General features: G+C 33.5%; 1 protein-coding gene across 20 annotated transcripts in view; it reads left to right on the forward strand.

Annotated features, from left to right (window-relative positions):
- EPHA6 (EPH receptor A6) overlaps window positions 1–25483 on the forward strand; it is an 872069-nt gene that overhangs the window by 145040 nt on the left and 701546 nt on the right. The gene's annotated exons all lie outside the window — the stretch shown is intronic.

Genomic DNA, 25483 nt, shown 5'->3' on the forward strand with positions numbered 1-25483 from the left:
ATTCACAGAAAAATGTACAGTAATCTATACTTGGTTTACAGGCTTTATCATATTTGCCTTGTATTACAAAAGTTATTTCAGGAAATTATGTTTTGCTGCTCTTATTCTTCTTTCCCTAGTATTTAGTTGTGAACTCCTTGATAGAAGTTATTGTACCTCAGTATATCATTGCTTCTGTCTCCTATGAGGTCTGATAAATTGATTTTAAAATATTAGTTACATAGGAAGTTTATTGATAGAACTAAATGTGCAGAGTCAGACATTAAAAAAAATACTTGGGTGGGGTACCTGGGTGGCACATTTGGTTAAGAGTCTGGCTCTTGATTTTGGCTCAGGTCATAATCTCAAGGGTTGTTAGATTAAGTCCCATATTGGGCTCCTCACTGGGCTGGCCATAGAGCCTGCTTAAGATTCTCTCTCCTCTTTCCCCTTTCCCTTACTTAAAAAAAAAAAAATGGCAAAAAAAAATTCTTGATAGATAAATAGGCATTGGTCCTAACACTGTATTTATTAATTTCAGATGCATTTATAAGTCCATCTGCCTAGTAACTATAAAGTGACTTTGGCATATGTGGCTACTATCTTTTCTTAATGGCCTAGCATATTGTTAGTTTGGACAGACTAGAGTGGTGGTCCAGGTAGCATTTTTTCAAAATTCTAACTTTTTCATGTTGCATTGAGTAAACACTCAATGAGAATGAACTATTTAATTATCAGCCTACATAAAATAAGCAGCAATAAACATAACTCTACATCTGAAACTAATAATGTACTATATGTTAGCCAGTTGAATACAAATGAAAAAATAAATATAACTCTAAAGTAAGGATAACATGGGGTTCCTTATTTCTTGTAAATGAGAGCATTGTTGACAAATTTAGCTGCTCCAAGTTCTTTACAGTATGGATCAGCAAAACTGAAAAGAGACAGGCAGCAATTATTAAGATAAAAATGGATCAAGAGCAAAATTTTCTAACAGATTGAGATAGAGAAAAAACAACTTCATTAATCCTGTTAATAAATAATTTTAGCTGAAGTGTTAAACATATTTTTTTCAGTCAAGAAGAAAGGGTCATAAATAGATCAGATTTAGGCGTTCATAGTGATGAGTGAAGTTGAGCAATAGCTCTGTGAATAACTGCTCCCAATAAATGAAGCAAATCTCTGGAGAGACTAAGAACGGATTATATTAAAAACAGTCTGGAGAGTAAGAGATAATTTAGTTCAAAGGTCTCATTTTGTCTCATAGTAGAGACTATCTGTGGGCATACATATACGTGTGTGTGTATATATATGTATGTCTCATAGTAGAGACTATCTGTGGGCATACATACATATGTGTGTATATGTGTGCATACACGTATACCTATGCATACATACATCATATTAAAAATTGTAGAGGAGAGATAGGCTAAGCAGCCTATATTTTCCTGGGGAATAAACTGTAAAAATTAACTATTAAATGAAAATAAAGGAGATAATAAAAAAAAGAAAATAAAGGAGATAATGACAAAAGTGAATTTCAGGTTTTAGAAATTATCATTGAAATGTAAGAAAGTGAATCATGCAATTCATTATATGTATTCTCTAATATTAATAATGTTAATCTAATGCATCATCAGTTGTATTATTTACATCAGCATATAAATATGCTGCCATATGTTCATCCCCCTTTAGGTACTACACATTTCTCTAAAAACAATTCATTGAAAAATTATCTATATGTTGTCTTCATAATTTTTCTATGAAAGAGCTGTCTGCATTCCCCATGTTTTCTCACAAAATCATTCCAGTTAGACTAATTGGACTTCTATCCAACTGTTTGCCAAAGCAGCCCAACTCAGTATCACCCATAATGCTCACATTGTCAAATCTAGAAGTCCATTTTCAGCCTTCATCATATTTGAGTTATCAATAGCATTAATCATGTATAATAGCTACCTCTTTTTTGAAGCAATTATGTTGGTTGGTTTCTAAAACATCCCTCTGTTCTGCTTCTTTTCTTGCCTTTTCTATTTCCTTGGTTGATTTCTCCTCCAGGGATCAGTCATTTGATTTTTATATTGCCATTTACTCTCCATGTGGTTTTATTCAGCCTCAAGACTTTATATTAACTGAATCCTGAATATATATTCCAGCCTAGATTTCTCTTCTGAACTCAGACTTCTATATCCAGAATTGTACATGCTCAACTTGGATGTTTATCAGGCATCTTATATAACATTTCCGAATCTGAACTTCTTATTAACTTACGTCAACCTGTTCCTTCCACAGTAATCACTGTTTGACAAAAGGGAGATTCCAGTATTCCAATAACTCTAGACAGAAACTTGAAGTTCTTTTTGACCTCACTTTTTCTCAAACTTTATAATATGTTCAATAGCAAATTTCTGTGGCTTTCCTTTAAAAGTATATTTAGAAATTTTTCTTTTAAAACAAATGTTTAATTTTATTTAAGTTTTTATTTAAATTCCAGTTGGTTAACATACAGTATAATATTGGTTTCTAGTATATAATATATTGATTCAACACTTCCATATAACACCCAGTGCTCATCACAACAAGTGCACTCATTTATCTCCATCACCTATTTATTAACCCATCCTCCAATTCACCTCCCTTCTGGTAACCATCAGTTTGTTTTTTGTAGTTAAGAGTCTGTTTCTTGATTGCCTTTTTAAACTGTTACTATTACCACTCTGGTCCTTGATAACATCACCTATCCCTTGGATTAATTCAATAGCCCTAAATAGATTTTGTGATTCCATATTTACCATCTGCCCCAAGAGTCTGTTTTGCTTTATAGACCTGTGTTGTCCAGTATGGAGCCCCAGAGCTGATGCGTTCCCTGAAATGAAATAATTTTCACTTAACCCATATTTTCTGAATTGCACATCTGAACAAATTAAATGAGCAGCTAACTCCTATATGACCAAAGCTTACGAAAGTTGTGTAAGTCAGATACTGGAGTTAGGATAGGTTCTCAATTTATTTCTAATAAGAAGACTACATTCCTAGCCTGAAAAAATAAAAATATAGATCTGTATGATTTTGGTCAGAGCACTTAACAATTCCATATTTCGTTCTCATCTCTAAAATAACTAAAATAATATTACCTACTTTATAGATTTTTGAGGGTTAAGTAAAACGAAAAAGATAAATCACTTAGTGCAGGACAAAAATACTTACAGATTTGTATTTATAATCAAATGATAAAAATATATTAATCTATAATTAATAAAATTGAGAGATTGACGTTGAGAACTTTAAGCATATCTTAAAGGCTACAGAAAAGTGAAGGAGGGTAAATTTGCAGTTATTAAAACCATTATGATTCTGATGCACAGGAAATAATATCAGCCCTCAAAATGTATATAGAGAAAAGGAAATATGGCAAAACTGCAGTAAATCAACATTTTCACAGGAAAATTCTTCATATGATTTTAATAAATGAAAATCTATACATGTATTGGATAGAAGAATATTTTTCCATTTAAAACCATTTGAAAATAAGTACAAGAGCAAAACCTGGGATTTTCATTTGTACTTTGGTAAAATATACTTCATATGTTTCTTAAAATAGACATACTCATTTAAAAATTAGATTATTTTATGGAACAGTTGTTTTCCTATGTATTTTATGTGCTTTGTATGTCCTATAAGTTATGAAGGACATTTTTTATATTGCTTGTTAAAAAAAATGTCACTATAACTACCACACCAAAGAAACTAAAACTTTTTTGTGGCTTTACAGTCCATATTCTGTTACAGCTCACATTTTAACGGTGTAATTTTGGATATTTTGGATATTTTAAAATATACTTCAAATATTAGGGATCAGTGCATTCTTTAAGATTTGGAAAATGTAATAAATTGTATTGATGTTAGTTTGCTTCCCTGAAAGAAGAGATATCTTAAAAATAAATTAGTTTTATGTAAAAAGCAAACAAGCATTTAATATGTAATTATATTTTAATAAAGATCAATTAAATAATTTGATTTTCTAACATATATCTATGGTGGAAGGAAAGTATTAATAACTGGTTAGTTATCTTTTCTCTATCTTCAGACAGTCTCCTTGTACTACAAATTCAAGGAGTTTATAGGTATATACCAGATCCAAGGTAAATGAAAATCTGGCCAGGTTACTTTTTTAAAAAATTTCATTTATTTATTCATGAGAGACAGAGAGAGAGAGAGAGAGAGAGAGAGAGAGAGAGACAGGCAGAGGGAGAAGCAGGCTCCATGCAGGGTGCCTGATGTGGGACTCGATCCCCGGTCTCTTTCCTTCCTTTTTAATGCTTTTAGGTCATTAAAATTGTTACCTATTTTAGCCTATATCATTTATAATTAAACCCTATTAATTATAGAGATTTAATTCATATACTAGGCTGAAGGCAGTGCTAGACCGTGCTGCCCAAGGTTACTTTTCATTAAACCAAATACCTGTACCTACTTGTTGAGACGGCTTACTGGATGATAACTAACTATATTGATACATCAGAGAATCAGAACGGGGTGTAATAGCTTAAGGGACCCCAGTGCTGATTGGTTTCCTGAAATGAGGTTGTCTTCACACACCCTGTATTGTCTTTTTTGATTCCCTGTCCTGAATCCTGAGTGAGTGGGATCTTTGGAAGCCCTGCCTTTGAGTCTTCTGCTGTGCTGTTGCCTATTTCTGTGTCTAGAATTTGGTTGTGTTCCCTATATCCTTTCATAACACTAAACAAACATGGTGTTAGATGAAACTTTGGTGTTGGATTATTATTATATGTGTTACACTTGATTATTAATTCAAAACCAAGACCACTGAGGTTTATTTATAGATATATACCAGGTCCAAGATAAATGAGAATCTGTATGCATTACTGATTGATATAGAAGGATTGTAGGTGGTTTTTCATGTCTTTTAAATTTAATTATAATACAAAATTTAATTAAAATCACTTAAGTGAAAATGGTAACATAAAACAAAAGTAACTACTGGTAATAAAAAATGAAGTATATAGAAGTAATGTAGTTGATGAGAAGGTGGGCTTTATTTTCAAAGTTCTGCTCCATTATTTATTAGTTATGTCACTCTGGGTAGATTACCTAACCACTCTATGGGTCAGTTTCTTTATTAGTAAGATCTGGTTAATAATAATTGATGACTTCATGGGATTGAGAATTTAATGAGATACTTAATAAAGTGCATATAACATGCTAAATATATTATCTATTAGCACAGTATATGAATTAAACCTCTATAATTAATAGGGTTTAATTATAAATGATATGGGCTAAAATAGGTAACAATTTTAATGACTTAAAAGCATTAAAAAGGAAGGAAAGAGAATTTACTTCTGAAATGTTTGGCTTAATGCAAATACAATTTTAAATTGTCTTTTTTTTCCTTTCTCTCCCTGCTGTGTAAATAGCGTTTTCAATGCTGTCTCCTCATTTTTCTTCTACTGTTAAAAGTTATTCCCTCTGGGACACCTCATCTGTGGCTACCATAATCATTAGAAGGCCAGATGTTAATCAAAATATTTTCTAAAGTCCTGAACTTTTATCTGACCTCCAGCACCATAATCCATATTGACTACTAGAATTCAGGTCTTAACATTAAATGCTTTATGTCTACTAACTTAATAGTCTTAACATTGAACTCTTTGTGTCCTTAACTTCCTAAGATAATGTCCTTTTCATTCAGTGTCTTCTAACTTAATGAAGTTCTACCTAGGCCAATGTCAGTTTTAAAGCCTTTGATGACTTGCATTATCTGAAGTTACTGTGTTTAGCAGGCTCTGTAGGTTCTTGGAAATCTAATGTGCCCCTGATTTTCCAGCTTCATATTCTTTCTTTCCAACAGCCTTATGTTCAAACCACAATTTCCATCTTTTACAATGCTCTGTGAACATAATTTCTCATGTGCTTCTCTCTACCTACTAGGGATTCTTTTATTTTCTAGTTCTTGGTCTAGGTAAAACTGCTTATTCTCCAATTCAGATACTGATGCCATGTCTGGTCTGTGAAGCCTGGAATCTCTTAAGCAAGCGTTAGTCACTGCTGACCCTAGGATCCCATAGCATCTTGTTCAGAATCATAGTGTAACCCCTTATTCAGAATCATGGTGTAACCCCTATTGCCCGTGGTGTTCTAAGTGTACTGACTGTGGCTCATTCCCTAATGAACTTGAAATTCTGTGAAGTCAAGGACTGTGTCTTTTTCTTAATTGTAATTTACTACCTCATGAAAAAAATAACTTTGGTAATTGGATTTTTAAAATTGAGAAAACTGAACAATGGAAATTAAACAGAAGCAACTAATCATCATTGTTCAAAAGAGAGAATCTTCAAAAACACCCTTACTCCTTAATAATTATTTGTCAATTCTCAAGTCCCCTGATTCTGTGTCATAATTTTAAGTATTATTTTAGTGTATATGTCTAAATTCAATTTTATTCACTTTCATTATTTTTTAAAAGATTTATTCATGAGAGAGAAAGAGCCTGCTCATGCCCATGTACAAGCAGGGGGAGAGGAGGAGGGAGAGGGAGACCAGCAGACTCCCAGCTGAGTGGGGAGCTTAAGGCAGGACTTGATTCCAGGCCCTGAGACAATGACCTGAGCTATAATCAAGAGTTGGGTACTTAACTTATTGAGCCAGCCAGGAACTCCACATTTCATTACTTTGTGTATATTTCTGTACACATCACAATTGTCATTATCCATTGTGATATATTATTTTTACCAATATCTGTAATTTCTACCTAGTTCTATATCATTAAACATTGAAATATTTCCTATTAGAATTAGTGATTTAAGAGACGTGGTATTGACTAATTATAATTTTCTTATATTGAGCCTGTATTTATTTTTTTCTTTTTATTGTTCCTTGATTATGAAATGTATTTTAGTTTTGACTTGGCTTTTTATTTAGTTAAGATCTGTTATTCAGTGTTGGCAGCGACATCATAATAGTGAAAAACGATTTCATTTCTTTAATTGCTTTACTGTTTCAAATTTCATTTTCAAGAAAAAAATTCTCTGGTAGAAGGCAGTTTTTCTTTAGCATCTCTAATATTTGTCTTATAATTGGATGCTGGTTCCATACCATCTATTTTTGTATCCTGCATTACTTTTTGCCTATCATTTGATTTAATTTCTTGTTCTAATATACTTTATCTCATATTTGTGATATAAAAATTGAAATTTGCTTTCTTTAGTTTTATTATCCCTTATTTTAATGAAGATTAACTTACTTGATAAAGCAATACTATTTACAAAATACTCATTACTAACTACTCAGTTATTATTCCTAGTTAAAAGGTAAATAATTTTTAGCTGAAAGAATTCAGGTATTTAATAGAATCCTTGACATCAAGGGATTCTTATGATAGATTATAAATGTAATAGATCATCATTATCATAATTCTGTTTTACATCATATCTCAGAGTTTATCAAATGTCTAAAGTTATGGAGATAGAAGATCCTCATATTAACCTTGTAAAGTCACTTTTTTTTATTGTATAGATATAGAATTTGAAGATTAAGTAAGTAATTAAATATATTTTTAAAAGTTTGCTAAAATCATAGGTTAAAATCACATTTTTTGATTGAAATTTCTAAGTTATATCATAGATTCACTCCATAAAGACAGAAAAGTGTGTGCTGAATACATTATAAATGCAAACTTGGTTTCATAGTCCATACATTTATAGTAATTTAGAAAAAGAAGAGATCTGTATAATGAGTGGTCCTGAAAAAGGAGCATGGTCTCTGGTGAGGAAGGAAGAAAGGAATTAAAGAGAAGAGTTGACTTGCTATTTCTCAGTAACCTAGGTATCTGTGGCTTACATGGTTTGAGCTAAACGTAGAAAAGGTTGGTAGCCCTAATCCTGACAGCCAGAGCTCTTGGAAAACGTAATCATTTTTTATTACCCAAGCTAAGTGCTTATCCAGTTCTTCCATGCTGTACTAAGACTCATTACTTAGCATCCCCTCACACTCGCATCCAGACAAGAAGGTGAGCTAGTTATGATTGGAACCTTGTGTTGAGTGGCCTGATAAGCATCACTGAGCACAGTGACACATAATAAATATATTTTCTAAACTTACTTTCTATTTAGTGTCAGTATTTGAATTCAGGATTTTCTGCATTTTCCAAAGCCTATATTTTTTTTTTACCATACCATATTACTTAGGTTTGCCATGCTTTGTTGTATGCCAACCAAGTACTAATTTTTTAATGAGAAATTGCATTTGGAAATCCAACTTAGTATTTATATCATTGAAAAATAAAGTACAAGGTTTACATTTCAAACTTTTAAACCACTGTCTATTGAGAAGTTGATTTATAAATCATTTTGTATTGATATTGAAAATTACAAGTGAATTATCAGAGCTATCAGAGCTAGTCACCTCTAATTTAGAGACTCATGTTATTGTCTCTCCTTTCTTTCACTAAAAAACAATTTTAAGTTCCCCCCCCTTTTTTTTTTACATATTTACAACTTTATTTTATAATGTAGTATTTCATAAAGTGGCTGTATTAATTTATATTTTACCAGCAATGGATAAGAATTCCTGATACTTCACATTTTTCTACACATCTTTGTATCTTCACATCATATACAGTGATAATAATTTTAGACTACCTAACTTGTATCAGGCCAGTGAATGTAAAAAAATAATCTCAGAATGGTTTTAATTTGCATTTCCTGTTCATTTATGAGAGAGAGCTTCTTTTCATGTTTATTTGCTACTCTTTCTTCCTTTTTTGTTCATATATTTGGCTCCTCTTTTATTTTACATTTTCTTTTTCTTTTGATTTTTGAGAAATTCATTATATGTGTTCTGAATATATGTTCTGAACATATTTATTACTTACATATGTTGCAAGTATTTAAAGTTTATATTTTATCTTGTCACTTGGTAGTATCTTCAAAATTGAGAAGCTTTATATTTTAATGTAATCATAAATGCATTTTTCTACTTCAGTATTTATGTTTCTTACAGAAGTTATACATGTTAGCAATAAAATACTCAAATAATAGCAAAGTCCATGAAGTAAAATGTGAAGTTTTTATCTGCCATTTCCTTTCTTAGAATTAACTACTAATTAAAACTTGGTGGTGTTGACACAAAATAAACAAACCCTTCAGAATTAAAAAAAGAGAGAGAGTATGCTTTATTCCAGCCCAAGTTAGGACAACTACCCAAGATATATAATTTTCACAAATAAGTGAGCAGTCCAGGGAGCATTTTCTGTAGGGTTATTTATTTATTTACACAAAAAGTTATAAATTATTAGCCAAAGAACTTTTCAGAAAGTTGCCTACCTTAAGTTTCTAGTGTATGCAGGACTGTATGACTGTATGGCTTATGGGAACCAGGAAAATTTTTTACTTTTTCTTACCTTTTGTGTTCAGAATGCTCCTTTTGGTTACTTTCTTTAAACAAATTTACAGTGTCTGCTTGGGGCAGAAATAGAGCCCATGCTTTGAGGCTTCATGGAGTCATTTTGACCTTGCTAAATACTCAAGTATAGCTTCCCTGGGAACCCAGGAGCAGGGCCCACATACATTAAAAGTAGAAAATTTCCTTATCAGTATCTATCTTTCCAGACATTTTTTTAGAGAATAAAAGTGGTCCAGTTGTACACATTTTGATGCAGGTTTCTTTGGTATCACTTGATAATATATCATGGGCAACCTTCTATATCAGCCTGTGCTGATCCATCTCATACTTGCCATTCCCTCTTTATTTTATACCCCATATCCAAATCATGCAAGTCCTATCAGGTCAGCCTTAAAATATATCTAGTATCATTACATTTACTGGTGCTATTTTAGTCTAGATGCTATCTCCTCTCACTTAAACTATTTTAATAGGATATTAACTTAAGTCCCTCCCTCACTTGCCTTCTGCAGCCTATTATCCAGATAGCAACCAGAATGACCCACTTAAAACGTAAGCCAGATCTCGTCATTCCTCATGATAAAACCTTTCGGTCATTCGAAATCTTATTAAGAGCAAAAGTCAAAATCCTCACTTTAGTCTGCTTAAGTCTTAGTGATCTTTCTTCTCAGCTATCTCTTTGAACTCATTTCTTACCACTGCTACCCTTGCACACTGAACTCTAGTCACACTGGCCCCTTGCTGTTTCTCAAGTTGCACTTGCTCCCAAATCATGCCCTTTTGATCTATTTCCTCTCCCTTTAATGCTCTTCCCCCGTATTTCTTGTTGTCTTACCCCCTTAGTTAAGTTTCAAATATCAGGTGGTTATCTTCTATAAAAGAACACCTGTCTCATTCACTCAGAGCTCCCTTACCTTACTTTTTCTCTGTAGTACTTTGACCAATGATATTTCATATATTTCTTCTTAATTTTCTTGTAACAAGCTATCATGTAATAAATATTCTTTGAAAGCAGAGAGTTTGTCTTACATTTTCACTGGTGTGTGTCCTAAGTAGAACACTATCTGCCACATAGATTCTTAATAAATATTGAATGAATTATTGAATTATTTGAATGATTAATGAGCTATCATAACAACTCTATGTATAAGTACAGATCAACCATAATTTATCCATTGACTTATTGTAGATATTTCATTTGTCTCTAATTTTTCACCAATAGAAGAGCTTTTCAGTGAACATTCTTGTATTTCAATAGCATATTTCTAAAAGTAGACATACTGTATCAAGGGGTATAAAAATTTAAATCTGATGTGTGCTGTCAGGGTGACCTTCAGAAAGATGGATTATATGTATCTTTATAATACTGTTTTTATCCATGAGCATGCTATATCTGTTACATTTATTCAGGTTCCCATGTATTTTAATGAGTTTTATTCATACATGTGAATAGACTTGGAATTTATTCATACTGTTTATGATTTTTCAGTGTCTATGCAAGAAATATTTAAGGTATTTAGTAGTGCATATTTTCCAAGGAGGCAGAAGAAAAACAGCTTTTGTATGTGAGGAATTCCCACTCATGTTGTGGAAATTAAGATTTGTTCTTTTTTAATACTTGTATCAGTATTCCCAGTCTTTTTTTTTTTTTTTTTAACTCACTTCTGGTAAACTTTAAGATTAATGGCAAAAGGAATTTGTGACCTAAGAAAAAGACATTATGATGTGCATTTATAGAAGCAGGCAGAAATTTTAAGAAATAAGGGTCAGTGTGGTACTTTTTATTGAATAATCTTTATTTTAACCATTACAGACAATTCAGTTATTTAAAAGGATATATAATGAGCAACATTCATTTTATTGTCCATGTTAGTAAATCTAGTATTTCCCACCTTCTTACACATTATGCTAATGAATTTTCAGATGGATGCTCTTTAATTAAAATATAAGAGTCACTTGAAAAATGTTAAAGGTAAGAGCACATACAAACTGTGTTTGTGTGATATGAAAAGTGCTTTGAAGAAATCAGCTGAAGAATCATTTGCTGGTCACTCTAAGGGATAAAAATGTTTAAAACACATGCTTGTCTCATATGAATCAGTATTCAGTAGGAAATGGAGTAAACATGCCCTCTACATTTCTGAACAAATGTTTTAGCAGGTTCGTGTCAAAGGTTGCTAAATGGAAAAATGTTCCATGCTGTAAGAAGAATATGAAAATAAATTTTAGAGCATTATTCAATACATACGCATTTCTTTACAAGTGTCTTCCTTAGCCTTCTGAAGAAATAACAATTCAGATACACAGAAATGGCTTAGAGATTAGTAATTAGAAGTAAAATTTCTCTCCTTAAAGATTATTAAGAAACTGCTAATAAGAGGTTACATAGGTGATAGTAACTAATCCTGATGAGTGAGTCAGAAAATTTAAGCATATCCAGATAGCTATGACCCACTGAACTGACTAGATAGCTTCTAACCCAGCATAACTTAAATGAATACAAATAATGCACTTAACCCAAAGGCTGGAAATCAGCTATTAGGTTTTTGAGGTTCTGGGAAGAAATCTGATGGCCTCTGTTGCCTTTTTTTTTTTATTCCTTCTAGCTGAAGGTTATAACTTTGGAATGAAAAGATATGTTAAGTAAACAGCAGGTTACAGAGCTTAGAGTTCCATACAGAGCAGTTCCTAGCAAGCTAGAGGACACATTTTGCAAAGACCTGAATTAATTAATTTGGCAGGAGAATGGTCTCTGTGATCAGGAAGGCATTAAAATAAAATTCGATAAAAAGTAAGAAAAAGTTGTTCAGATAATTCCACATGCCCAGTATAAGAGAGAAAATAAAAGGTGTAGAAAATCTGAATCACAGTGATGAAAGAAGTAAAAGCTGAATGAAATAAAATACAGACTCAGCTGTATTTATATTGAGCAGAGCTGGAATAATGTGCAAAGTGATTCTGAAAACAAGGAATCATTAAAAGGAATTTGGATAACAGCAATCCAGTGGCATTGGTGGGTCAAAATTTACAACCCAAAAGGGAGGAGAAATCTGTGCAATTGTAGAGTATTTGGAGAATATAAAAAAGAGCAAAAATAAGTGTTGGCAATGTTGAATGGCTAAGGACATTACTATAGTATACACAGAGGTTCTCAATTTAATTTTGAAAATTTGAACCAAATAAGGATACAAAATGGGACCTCTGTCTTCTGGATCTTATCATATATGCAGAACCATGATTTACTTAATTAAGCTCTCCTATTTCACAATGTAAATAAAGAATCTATAATTGGGACTGCATCATGGACTTGAGAATCTTGTAACTACAAAGAATAATAGAAGTTATTAAATTTTAATCCCTTGAGTTCCTGTCAGCATAGCACTGAAAAATGTGAAAATAATGGAATCCTTGGGAGTAAATAATGAAGTTACATTGGAATTTTCATTAGTTAAGTAAAACAAAGGGGTTTGGGAAAAGTAATTATTTATTTATGTTAATTTTTACTGAAAGAAAACTCTTGATGCACATGCATGGGATATTCTCTACTATTGTTTCCTTTAAGATTTTGATTTTTAAGTTTGACTATTTGCTAGTTCACTGACTTTAGAATATGTGAAACAACTTCTAAAAGACTTTATTTTACCTCCTTTTATGTAAAATGTAGATAATATTACCTACCTCATGAGATTTTTGTGAGGACTACAGGTATTATTGCAAGTGAAGTCTTAACACAATGGTTGTGCTCATTCAATAATTACTAGTAATAATATTGAGCAATACTTTAATAATGTTGGTAATGATATTTATTGAATGATTTAGGTTTTTCTTGTACTGGCATTTGGCATGACATTCTTACTATATGTTTATTGGAAGGAGAGATGGATGATAATGGACCATTAACATGAAGTATACATTGTTATTTTTCTTATTAAAATCTGCAGTCTTAAAAAGAAAAATAAAATAAAATCTGCAGTCTTCATACTCATATTGGTGAGTCTTCCCCAGTAATTGTTTTATATTTTTAAAGGGTCATTTTTGCTCTACTATGATTACCAAATGGATCATGAAGGGGCAAAAAACTAGTTGGGTGGCAATTGCAGTAGCATCGGTAAGAGATGAGGATGGTTTGTACTAAGTTGTTGGTAACACAGATGGAGAAAAAAAAATGGTGTATATCAGATGTATATCAGATATGTTTGGAAGGTAAATCTAATGTGAATAGTTGTCAATTTGTGTATCAGATATGAGGGGAAAAAATAACTGAAGGATCTCTCCTAAACTTTTGTCTTGACTACAAGTAGATTGTGGTTGCATTTGCTAAGATGGGTGAGACTAGCACAGGAACAGAAGGGTAGAAGGGTAGAACCAAGAGGTTTGTTTCAACCATGTTTTATGATGTCTATTAGATATTCAAGTTACTGTGTCAAAAAGGCTACTTTATATATGAGAGTGAAATTTAGTAGAGAGGTCAGGGTTCTCGATATAAATTTGGAAATTATTGGCATGCAAATGTACTTAAAGTCATCAGACTGAGATTACCTAGTGAGAGAGTATAGACTTAAAAAAGTAGTGGGAATAACTCATGGTTTCAGTTACACCCAGTATCTGATTCCTTCATAAACTACACTTTCACATTATTCTCATAGTCTTTATAATCACTCTGTATAATAAACTTTCAGATTTAGATCCAAATGCTAACTGGTCCTCCCACCCACAGCCCACACCCTTAATTCCATGTTTCTTAATTCAAATTTCTAAAAAAGAAGATCTGATTAACCTACATGAACATAATAGGTCATGACCATTAAGTTAAGGGCTTACTTTCCTTCACTAACCTGGATGACTTTCCTCTAAACTAGGAACCAGTGTTTTCAATATTAAACATTATGCTATATGTTGTACATGTGTTATCTCATTAAATAATTGAAATAAGCTAATTGATAAATACCTATAATTTTATTACATTAAGAAAAAAAGGATCAAAATGTTTCTGCCCAATCACAAAGCTTGTAAATTCCGGAGTTGGGATTCGGAGAAAAAAACAAAACAAAACAAAACAAAACAAAAAAAAAACAACTAACATAACCCCCAAACAAGCATAACTCCAAAGTCTAAAAGAAAAAAGTTAAAAGGATTTAAGTCCTGAGTTGTTTTTAGCTATGTCTATCTGTTGGTGAACAAACTGCATGTACTATAAGGTGGACAAAAGCCAATAGGGCTATAGAATAGGGCTAAAAATTCTAACACTTGAGTGTTGGAATCCATTTGTCTATTCATCCCTGCCTTTTCTGTGGTCCTATAGAAACCAACCAGTTCCACCTTGTTACTTAAGATTGTTCAGTTGGACTGTATTAACTAATATAGACATGATGTACAACAGAGAAAGGGATGAATATTATTATTAAACATTTATAAAATATGCTATTAATAAAGATATAATTAACATATTGTAAAACTCATCCATTTTAAGTGTACAGCTCAGTGACTTTGGTATATTCACAGAGCTGTGCCAACCATCACTACAAAGCTTAGGACACATTCATCACCCCAAAAGAAACCCTCTACTCATTAGTAATCCTTTCTCATGCCCTTCTCAGCTCATCTCACCATAACTTCCACCACTAGGCAAACGTTAATCCACTTTCTTTTTCTATAGATTTGCCTATTCTGGACATTTCACATAAATGGAATCATAACAATAGATACACTGTTTTGTGACTGGTTTCTTTTTCTTAGCATAATGTTTTCAAGATTCATCCATCTTATAGCAGGTTTTTTTTTAATTCTTTGGAATTTACTCATTTTTATTCTCAAATACTATTCAATTATATATATATATACACATATATATTGGTAGGTATTTGTTTCCTTCACTTTTGATTAGTGTGGTAATGCTGCTATGAGCATTCATTTGTAAGTTTTTGTGTGGAATTATGTTTTCATTTCTCTTGGTTATGTTTTTGGAATAAAATTGCTGGGTCACATGATAACTCTATGTTTAATATTTGAAAAACTGCCAAACTGTTTTCTGAAGTGTCCATGCTACTTTATATTCTTACCACCAATATATGAGGCTTTCAATTTCTCCACATTTTCACCAGCATTGATTATTGTCTGTTTTTTTCACATTTTTTGATTTGTGTTTCCCTAGTGATTAATGATTTGGGAGCTTTTCATGTGTTTACTAGCCTATGTCTGTTTCCTTTGAGAGATTTATATTACCTTTTTCATATATTATTTGTAGTACACAAGTTATTAATTTTGAAATCCAAATTATCTAGATTTTCTTTTGTAGCTTGTTCCTTCAGTTTCATATCTAAGAAACAACTGATTAATCCAAAGTCACAGAGATTTACTCCTACATTTTCTTTTAAGTTTCTTATAGCTTTAGCTCTTATATAGGCCTATGAATCATTTTGCATTAGTTTTTGGGTACAGTATAAGGAAGAGATCCAGCTTCATTCTTTTGCATATAGGTATACAGTTGGCCTGAATATTATGTTTTTTTCAGTAATAAATATGTTGCTTATGAAACAGGGGGCAGAACTCTGCTGAGAGTGACTGGAGAAGCTTTATTTAATATGTTACATTTTTTTTAATTTCCTGAAGTATAAATAGAATTTGGATGAGTAGAGATATAGTAGGGGAGAGATTGACAGGCATAGGTTGACAAGAGAAAGGAAAAAAAGTTAAAGTAACTATTTCATTTTAGCAAGTTTTGCAGAGATCTTAGAACCCAAACATCAACAGTCCCTGAGATGATAGTTCAAGTACAAGAAATGTCTTCGAGAGGTTCCTTGGCATTATTTGCAAGTGAATTGTATTTGTAAGCGACTTTTGTAGAATCCTTTGGCTAAGGACTGCTTGGAGTGTATGTTAATTCCCCAGAACTTGTGGTAACCCTTTTGTATTATAGATACTTTTCTCAAGGAACTTGGCCTATACATATTGGCCCTTAATAGTTCTTTTGATCAATAATCCCTTCCCTCCAGTAAAGGAAGAGTACTTCTACAGTTGGGTCATAGTGATAATTGACTGTACTTGTTGGCCCAGAAGCCTTGAGGAAGGCAGAGAGAGATCTTGAAGAAGGCTGGCCACATACCTGCCTGAGACAAGGCCACTGCATGTCCCTCAGGCAAAGGGAGGCTATTGTCCTTTAGGAAAGGTGAATGAGCCATTTCTTCAGGCCCACACATTTTAGGGAAATCTGGGGATTCAGGTTCTCTAATATTTCCATTCCTTTCCATTTCTGAGTCTTAGATCCTCCCATGTACTTGCCTAACTTTATGCAAAAGACAACAGTGAGTCTGTGAATTCATTATTGTCTACAGCTTGGTTTCTTGCACAGTCAGGTCCTAAGCTCGGTTTGCAGCCCTAACTGCTTTTCCATTGCAGAAGACTAGTGTCTCTATAAATGCTATTTAAAAAAAAAAAAAAAAAAAGTCTTCTTATTTCACTCTGTGCTGAGTTGGGTGTTGGCTGAGTTGTGTATATCATTTTTTTTCAGTGCCTTGATAGTGTTTAAGAATAACCACTCATTTTACAATTACCTTTGCTACTGTAGTGTCACTCAAATCTTGGAGATATTACATAAACTGTGCAACTCCTCCACCTTATGATATCTCCATTCACCACAGGTAAGAATGTTAGCAATTTAGATTCTCTAGAATTTCAGGAGTTATCACTGTCCCACTTACTGCCAGTAGTGGAATCCTTGTTGCCATTTGGCCAGTGAGTAATCCATTTACGGAATCATTTTTTTATACCAACTAACTTAGTTGCTGTTCCTCTATAAGTTAATGCTGAGAGAAGAATTCAGGTAGTTTATTTGGAAGCTGAATTAGGAAGGAAAAGTGATACAGAAAAAGGATGGTAGCAATAAAGGATACTTTATTAAGCTAGTTAATACCATGGATAACTGGAACTAAATACTACTGGGACATTCAGGGAAATGGTATAAAACACATCTCAAAGCCTAAATTCGATCAGTTATTTGCTGAGGGCTTTTCCCTTAGGGATGTTAATTTGTCAGCACTTCTGACCTAGTGTGTACACAGACAGAGCTTCTGTAGTTTGGGGGAATAGAAAAACAACCCTCATTCACAGAGTTGATGTCAGAACATTCTGAAAGGTCGGAGGAAATGGGCAGAGCACTGGTAGCATCTGCTGCACGGAAAAAACAAACAAACAAAAGTAAGGTTAATTAATGTCAGGGTTCAAGATAGTGGCTTAGGAAGATTTTGAACTTACTTCCTCCCACAGACACAGAAAATATATAGCTACATGTGGACTAATTACCTCTGGAAAGAACCTGAGAACTAGCTGAACACCTGCTCTAAAACAAAAGATAAAAGGGATCATACCAAGATGGGGAGGAGAGTCAGAGACATACTCTCACCTGAAACCCCATGCTCAGTGTGGATGTCCACAACGTGAAGGGGTCTCAAAAAACAAAAACAAGCAAATACAAATGGAGCTTCTCTCTAAGGGGAAAAAGGCTTAGGCCCTATACCTGGTACCTCAACTCTTGAGTCCTGAATCAGAGGCATAAGCCCTTGAAATGTCTTATTTTGAAAGCCAATGATGATATATGCTGGCAAATTGAATTTGAATTCTATATGTTATAACATATATATAAAGTCAATGATGATTATGTTCAAGAAAAACGTAGTGCTGTAGAGGACAGAGATTTTGCTTTTAAAGGGCTCATATGCAGACCTGCTCACCATGGGACTCAGCACAAAAAGCAGCAGTTTGGAAAGAGCCTAGACCATAGGTGAAGGAGATTTACTTGCTAAACCTAAAGCATCTGCCAGAGGAGCACAAATCTATTGGAAGTTTTTCTGAGGATGGAACACTGGAAGATGCTGTATTTTTTTTTAAGATTTTATTTATTAATGAGAGATAACAGAGAGAGAGAGAGAGAGGCAGAGACACAGGCAGAGGGAGAAGCAGGCTCCATGCAGGGAACCTGACGCAGGACTCAATCCCGCGGGTCTCCAGGATCAGGCCCTGGGCTGAAGGCAGTGCTGAACCGCTGAGCCACCTGGGCTGCCCAGATGCTGTCTTTATAGTCTCTCCCTCCCTTGCTGATACCAGCACTGGCAGGCATCAGTTTTTTATCCTCTTAACTGCCTCGTAGCACTGGATGAACAGCCCCACTCCTACCTCCACCCCACTTGAACTGCCCTGATAGACACACAGGCCTACCCCTAACGTTTCCACATCACTTTCACAGCCTTGACAGATATAGTAGATAAACAGTCCTGCCTCCCACCCCCACTCTTACAACCCTGCCATAGCTAGTGGACATGTGCAGCAACACATGGAATGATGTCCTTTGAGGGGATCCCTGGGTGGCTCAGTGGTTTGGCGCCTGATCCTGGAGTCCCGGGATTGAGTCCCACATCAGGCTCCCTGCATGGAGCCTGCTTCTCTCTCCTCCTGTATCTCTGCCTCTCTCTCTCTCTCTCTCTCTGTCTATCATAAAATGAACAAATCTTAAAAAAAAAAAAAAAAAAAGGAATGTCCTTTGAATGCCAGGCTCAGGTTGCCAAGGGGGATTGTGATTTTGGACTCCATGGGACTGAAATAATTGGGGAGACAGCTCAAGAGACAATCAAGAACTAAAGTGAGGTTAAATGATAAAGTGCATGTTACATAGATCCATTCCTTCAGGAAGGGAGAGAAATAGCTGTTGCACATAATACATGGAAGCATGGAGAATCAAGCAAAATGAGGAAACAAATAAACATGTTGCAGATGAAGGAAGAAGATAATACTGCACGCACACACACACACACACACACAAATAGCTTAATTAAACAGAGATGAGTCCTAATAAAGAGTTCAAAGTAATTGTTATAAAGATGCTCACTGAAGTTGAGAGAAGATTGGATGAACACACTAAACACTTCATCAGAGAGAAAGAAAATTAAAAGAAAATAAAAATAAAAATAAAATAAAAGTACCAAACAGCTCACAAAGTTGAAGAATACAGTAACTAAAATATACACTAGAAAGTTTTTTTTTTTTTTTTTTTTTTTTTTTTACACTAGAAAGTTTGAACAGCAGACAAGATGATGAACAGCAGACCAGTTACTTGGAAGACAGGATAGTGGAAATCACTCAAACAGAAAAGAAAAAAAAAAGAATTTAAAAAATGAAGATAGCTTAGGAATCTTTGGGACTAATATTTGCATTATAAGGGACCCAGAAGAAGAGAGGGAGGGATAAAGGGATAGAAAAATAGAAGAAGGACTAATAGCTGAAAACTTCCCTAACCTTTGGAAGGAAACAGATATCCAGGTCCAGGAACCAAAGAGTGTCCCAAACAAGATGAACCCAAAGAGATCCAACTAAGTCATATTATAATTAAAATGCCAAAAGTTATAGAGAGGATCTTTAAAAAGCAGCAAAGGAAAAAAGCTAGTTATATACAAGGAAAATCCCATAAGATCATGACCTGATTTTTCAGCAGAAACTTTGAAAGCCAGAAGAAAGCAGTATGATATATTCAAAGTGTTGAAAGGCAAATAAAATTCTGATCAGAATACTCTACCTGGCAAGATTATCATTCAGAAATGAAGGAAAGGTAAAGTGTTCCTTAGACAAGTAAAACCTAATGGAGTTTGTTACCACTGAATTGACACTTTAAGAATTATTATTGACCTTAAGATAAAAAGAAGAGGCCCTAACTAGAAATAAAAAATTTATGAGAGAAAAAAAAAATCTCACTGGAAAAGGTAAAAAGTGAAGGCAGTAGACTAACCACTTACAAACCTAATATGAGGCTTAAAAGACAAAACTAGTAAAATCAACTGTAACTACAATAATTTGATAAGGGGTACACAAAATAAAAAGATGTAAAAGATGATGTAAAAACAAAAAAATCATGGAAGGGGATGGAATAAAAATGTAGTGCTTTCAGAATGAGGTTGAACTTAGGTGACTATTAAAATAGACTACTATATATAGGTTATTATATAGGAATCTCATGGTAACCACAAACCAAAAACCTTTAATAGATACACACAAAAAATGAGAGAGGAATCTAAACATAATACTAAAAAGAGTCATTAAACCACAAAGGAAGAGACAAAAGAAGAAAAAAGGAACCGAGAAAAACTAAAAATGCAACCAGAAAACAGTTAACAAAATGATAGTAAGTACATGCCCGTTAATAATTACCTAAAATCTAAATGGACTAAATGCTCTAATGAAATGACATAAGGTTGCTGAATGGATGAAGAAAACAAGACCCATCATTTGCTTCCTACATTTACTTACTCTAGATCTTAAAGATAGATGGAAAATTATATTTTATACAAATGGAAACAAAAAGAATAGGGTAGCAATAATTATATCAGGCAAAATAGGTTTTAAAACAAAGATTATAACACTAGACAAAAAAAGAACATTACATAATGATAAAGGCATCAATTCAACAAGAGGATATAAGATTTGTAAATAGTTATGTACTCAACACAGGAGTACCTAAATGCATAAAACAATTATTAACAGACCTTCAAGGAAAAATTGACAGCAACACAATAATAGGTGACTTTAATACCCTACTGACATCAATGGATAATTCATCTAGACAGAAGATCATAAGGAAATACCAGCCTTATACAATGTATTAGACCAGATGGATTTAATAGGTATATGCAGGACTTTTTGTCCAAAAGCATCAGATGCCAACACATTGGAAAACCTAAAAAAAATGAATAAATACTGAAAACACACAGTCTTCTAAAACTGAATCATAAAGAAATAGAAATCTAAATAGACCAAGTACTAGCAATGAAACTGAATCAGTAATAAAAAATTTCTAACAAACAAAAGTCCAGGATCAGATGGCCTCACAGGTGAATTCTACCAAAAATTCAAGGTGTAATACCTATCTTTCTTAAATTGCTCCAAAAAAAAAAAAAGGAAGGGACATTTCCAGACTCATTTTTCAGGGCCAGCATTATTATGCTTACACCAAAACCAGACAAAGATACCACAGAAAAAGAAACTTGTGAGCCAATACCTGCAAACTGAAATGATACACCACATAAACAAATGAAGGGTAAAAATCATATGATTTTCTAAACAGATGCAGAAAAAGCACTGAGAAAATTCAACAGCCATTTATGATAGAAACTCTCAATAAAATGGGTATGGACAGAAGGTACCACAACATAATAAAGACCATTTATGACACACCCACAGCTAATACATCAAGCTCAAAATGAAAGCTGAAAATTTTTTCTCTAAGATCAAGAACAAGATAAGGATGCCTACTCTTACTACTTTTATTTAGCATAATATTGGAAATTCTGTCCACAAAGAGAAATAAATAAAAGGCATCCAAATAGGGAAGGAAGAAATAAAACTCACTATTTGCAGGTGATTTGATAGTATATATGGAAAACTCTAAAGACTTCACCAGAAAATATTGAACTAATAAAATGAATTCAATAAAGTTGTAGCATATACAATTAACATACACAAATCTATCATGTTTCCATAAACTAATAATGACCTATTGGGAAGAGAAATTAAGTAAACTGTCTCACTTACAATAACAAAAAAATGAAATACCTTGGAATAAATTTAATCAAGGAGGCAAAAGACCTGTACTAGAAAACTGTAAGACATTGATGAAAGAAAATGAAGGTGACCCAAAGAAAGGGAGAGAAAAATGGCACTTATGGATTGGAAAAATTAATACTGTTAAAATGTTCATGCTACATAAATCAACCTACTCATTCAGTGCAATCCCTGTCAAAATATCAATAGTATTTTTCACTGACTGGAACAAATAATCCTGAAATTTGTATGGAACCACAAAAGACAATAGTCAAAGCAATCTGAGAAAGAAGAACAAAGCAGGAGGGGTTATCCTCACTGATCTCAAACTATACTACAAAGCAGGAGTAATGAAACCATATGATACTGGAACAAAAGCAGACCTATCGATCAGTGGAACATAATGGGGAGCTTAGAAGGAAACTCATACTTATATGATCTACGTATATATGTCTACAACAAAGGAGGCAGGAATATATGACATATATAAGAAAAGACAATGTAGTCAATAAATGGTATTGGGAAAGTGGGACAGCTTCATAAAAAAATGAAAATTTGTAAACTGTGTTTTACTATATACAGAAATTAACTCAAAATGGATTAAAGAAGAAAAAGAATGGATTAAAGATTTGAAAGTAAGACCTGAAAATTTATAAAATTTATAGGAGAAAACAAAGGCAGTAAGCACTTTGACATGGGTCTTCCCGATATTTTCTGGACCAGAGTCTCCAGGCAAAGTTGTGAAAAGCAAAGTAAACAAACGGGACTATAGCAAATTGAAAAGCCTTTGCAGAACGAAGGACTAGCAACAAAACTATCAATAAAACTAAAAGGCAGCCACGTGAATGGGATAAAATATCTGAAAACTATATATTTGATAAGGGGCTAAAATCCAATATATAAAAATAACTCCTATAACTCAAAAGCAAAAAAAAAAAAAACCTGATTTAAAAAACAGGCAGAATATATTGAATAGACATTTTTCCAGGGAAGGCAGATGACCAACAGGCAGTTGAGAAGATGCTCAGCGTCACTGATCATTGGGGAAATGCAAATCAAAACTACAGTGAGCTATCCCCTCACACCTGTCAGAATAGTTAGTATTAAAACAAAAAATCCAACAAGAAATAACAAATTGGTGAAGATGTGGTAACCCTTGTGCACTGTTGGGAACTGATGTAGGCACTATGGAAAGCAGTATGGAAGTTGCTCAGAAACTTAAAAATAAAACTACAGATGATCTAGCAATTCTACTTCTAGGTATTCAATGAAAATGAAAACAAATTTGAAAAAGATATATGCACTCTGATGTTTATTGTAGCATTTTTTATAATAGCTAAGATATGGGAACCACCTAAGTGTCAAATAGATGAGACAAAGATGTGAGCACATGCATGTGCACCAGTTCTCTCTCTCTCTCTCTATATATATATGTGTGTGTGTGTGTGTATGTATATATATATAGTGGAATATTAGTTATAAAAAGAACAAAATCTTGCCATTTGCAGCAACATGGATCCACCTCGTAGGCATTACATTAAGTGAACTAGATCATAGAGGGAAAACAAAAATGCTGTTTGAGTTTACTTATATGTAGCACCTAAAAAAAACAAACGAATAAGCAAAACCAAATCAAACTGGACCCGATACAGAGAACAGATGATGGTTGCCAGAGGAGATTGGGGATGGGGTTGGGCAGAATGGGAGAAGGGAATCAAGAGGTATAAACTTCTAGTTGTAAGATCAACAAGTCATGGGGATGGAATGAATGGCATGGGAAATATGGACAGTGATACGGTTAACTTTGTATGGTGACATGATAACTAGACTTATGGTGATCACTTTGTAATGTCTATAAATGTTGAATTACTGTGTTATACACCTAAAACCAATGTAATAGTGGATGCCAATTATACCTCAAAAGAAAGAAAATTGAGGTCAGATTTAAAAGACATCAAATTGTGGTCAGATCTAAAAGGCATCAAAGGCCTTTTAATAAGGTACTTAAGCTTGGCTATCTCGACTGAAAATGTTGCACATAGGTAGATTGGGGACAGAGCCTCAGTTGGGTTGTGCAACGGATGGGGAGTGTGGGATGATGATATTCCTCCCACTTTCAGTTCCGATCAGGACTTACACTCAGTTCTAATCCTAAAGTCACATTTAGAAGGCATCACTAGATAGAGCCGCATTCTGATTGCATTTCAGCAGCAATATTTCCGGATAAAAGGAGATTCCATTCTTAAAAAAAAAAAAAATGGGAATTTAGAATGCAGACGCACATTCCAAGAGTTACTTTTCTGTATTCCATTGTGAAGATCCATAGAAAATTTTACCCTCACTTTTAAGCTTCAACAGCTTGTTTTAGCTAAAGCAAATCAGCCTCATTCCAGCAGACTCAACTTCATGTAGAGAGAGAGGCAACATAGTTGAAATCTGTGTTTTCTAGTCTACTGCACTTTTGCCAAAGACAAGGGACAAAAATTATATCATAAGAAAAAAACCCAAATGACAAAGAAGGAAGCACTGAGTAGCACTTTTTGGAATAATCTGAAACCTACTTAGAAAAAAGAGTAAAGAGTAAATGTTTTCATACGTTAATCACTAGTCTAGTAATACTTGCATTAATTTGTCATCTCCACATAGACCAGTAGGCAGAATCAAAGTAGGCTAACTCAGGTGTCCACCCGCTCATACAAACTCCTACAAATCCTTGGCCACGCCAGCTATTTCAGGGACTTATTACTCGGAAACTCTCCTTTATAACTAAACTTGAGGATTTTGTTACTGAATCTACTGTAGTTTGGCTTTCTCTTTCTTTTGGAGGAATTCTCTACTGATTTTCGCAGGTTATTGCAACAAATCTTGTGAAAAGACTTCTGTCGGTTGCCAGACATATTTAAATATTACTGTGTCTACAATGGAAACAATTTAAGTTCATGTCCAGTAAACTCATCATCTGTCACATGACAGGATTCTTTCCTCCTTGTCAAACAAAAATGAAGAGATGGGCAAAAACATCAAGTAATGGGAAAAAAATTCTATACACAGTGATCTTTCCTACACATGTTTATGTAAAGTAAAGAACAACATTTGTGGTAGTCAGTATGTGTAAATCTCTAGCTTTGGGTAAAATAACACTGTCATATTTCCAAGATATTATAACCCCATGGATCAGTTTGCCAAAATTTGAAAGAATCATTCTTTTCATGTGTCTCTTTCCCATGTTTCTCTCCCAGATCTCCAAATTTTTATAATGTTTTGTTCTCATATAATAAATGATATTTAGTTAAATCTTTTCACTTTCTGGAAGAGAGGAGACTCTTGGAAGAACCAAATTATGGTGGCCTCTTAATCCTGCCTGCCTAGTTAAATGACATGTTATCATCATTATTCTATATAAGTCCTCTCTTCCTTTATTTAATCTTGCTTGCTACTCACATTCCTGTTCTTTTACCATAGACGACCTTTCTGTTGTATTTGAACTGAAAAACCTCTA

The sequence above is a fragment of the Canis lupus genome, chromosome 33 (assembly GCF_011100685.1).
Source record: "Canis lupus familiaris isolate Mischka breed German Shepherd chromosome 33, alternate assembly UU_Cfam_GSD_1.0, whole genome shotgun sequence".
In the NCBI taxonomy this organism is placed as follows: Eukaryota; Metazoa; Chordata; class Mammalia; order Carnivora; family Canidae; genus Canis; species Canis lupus.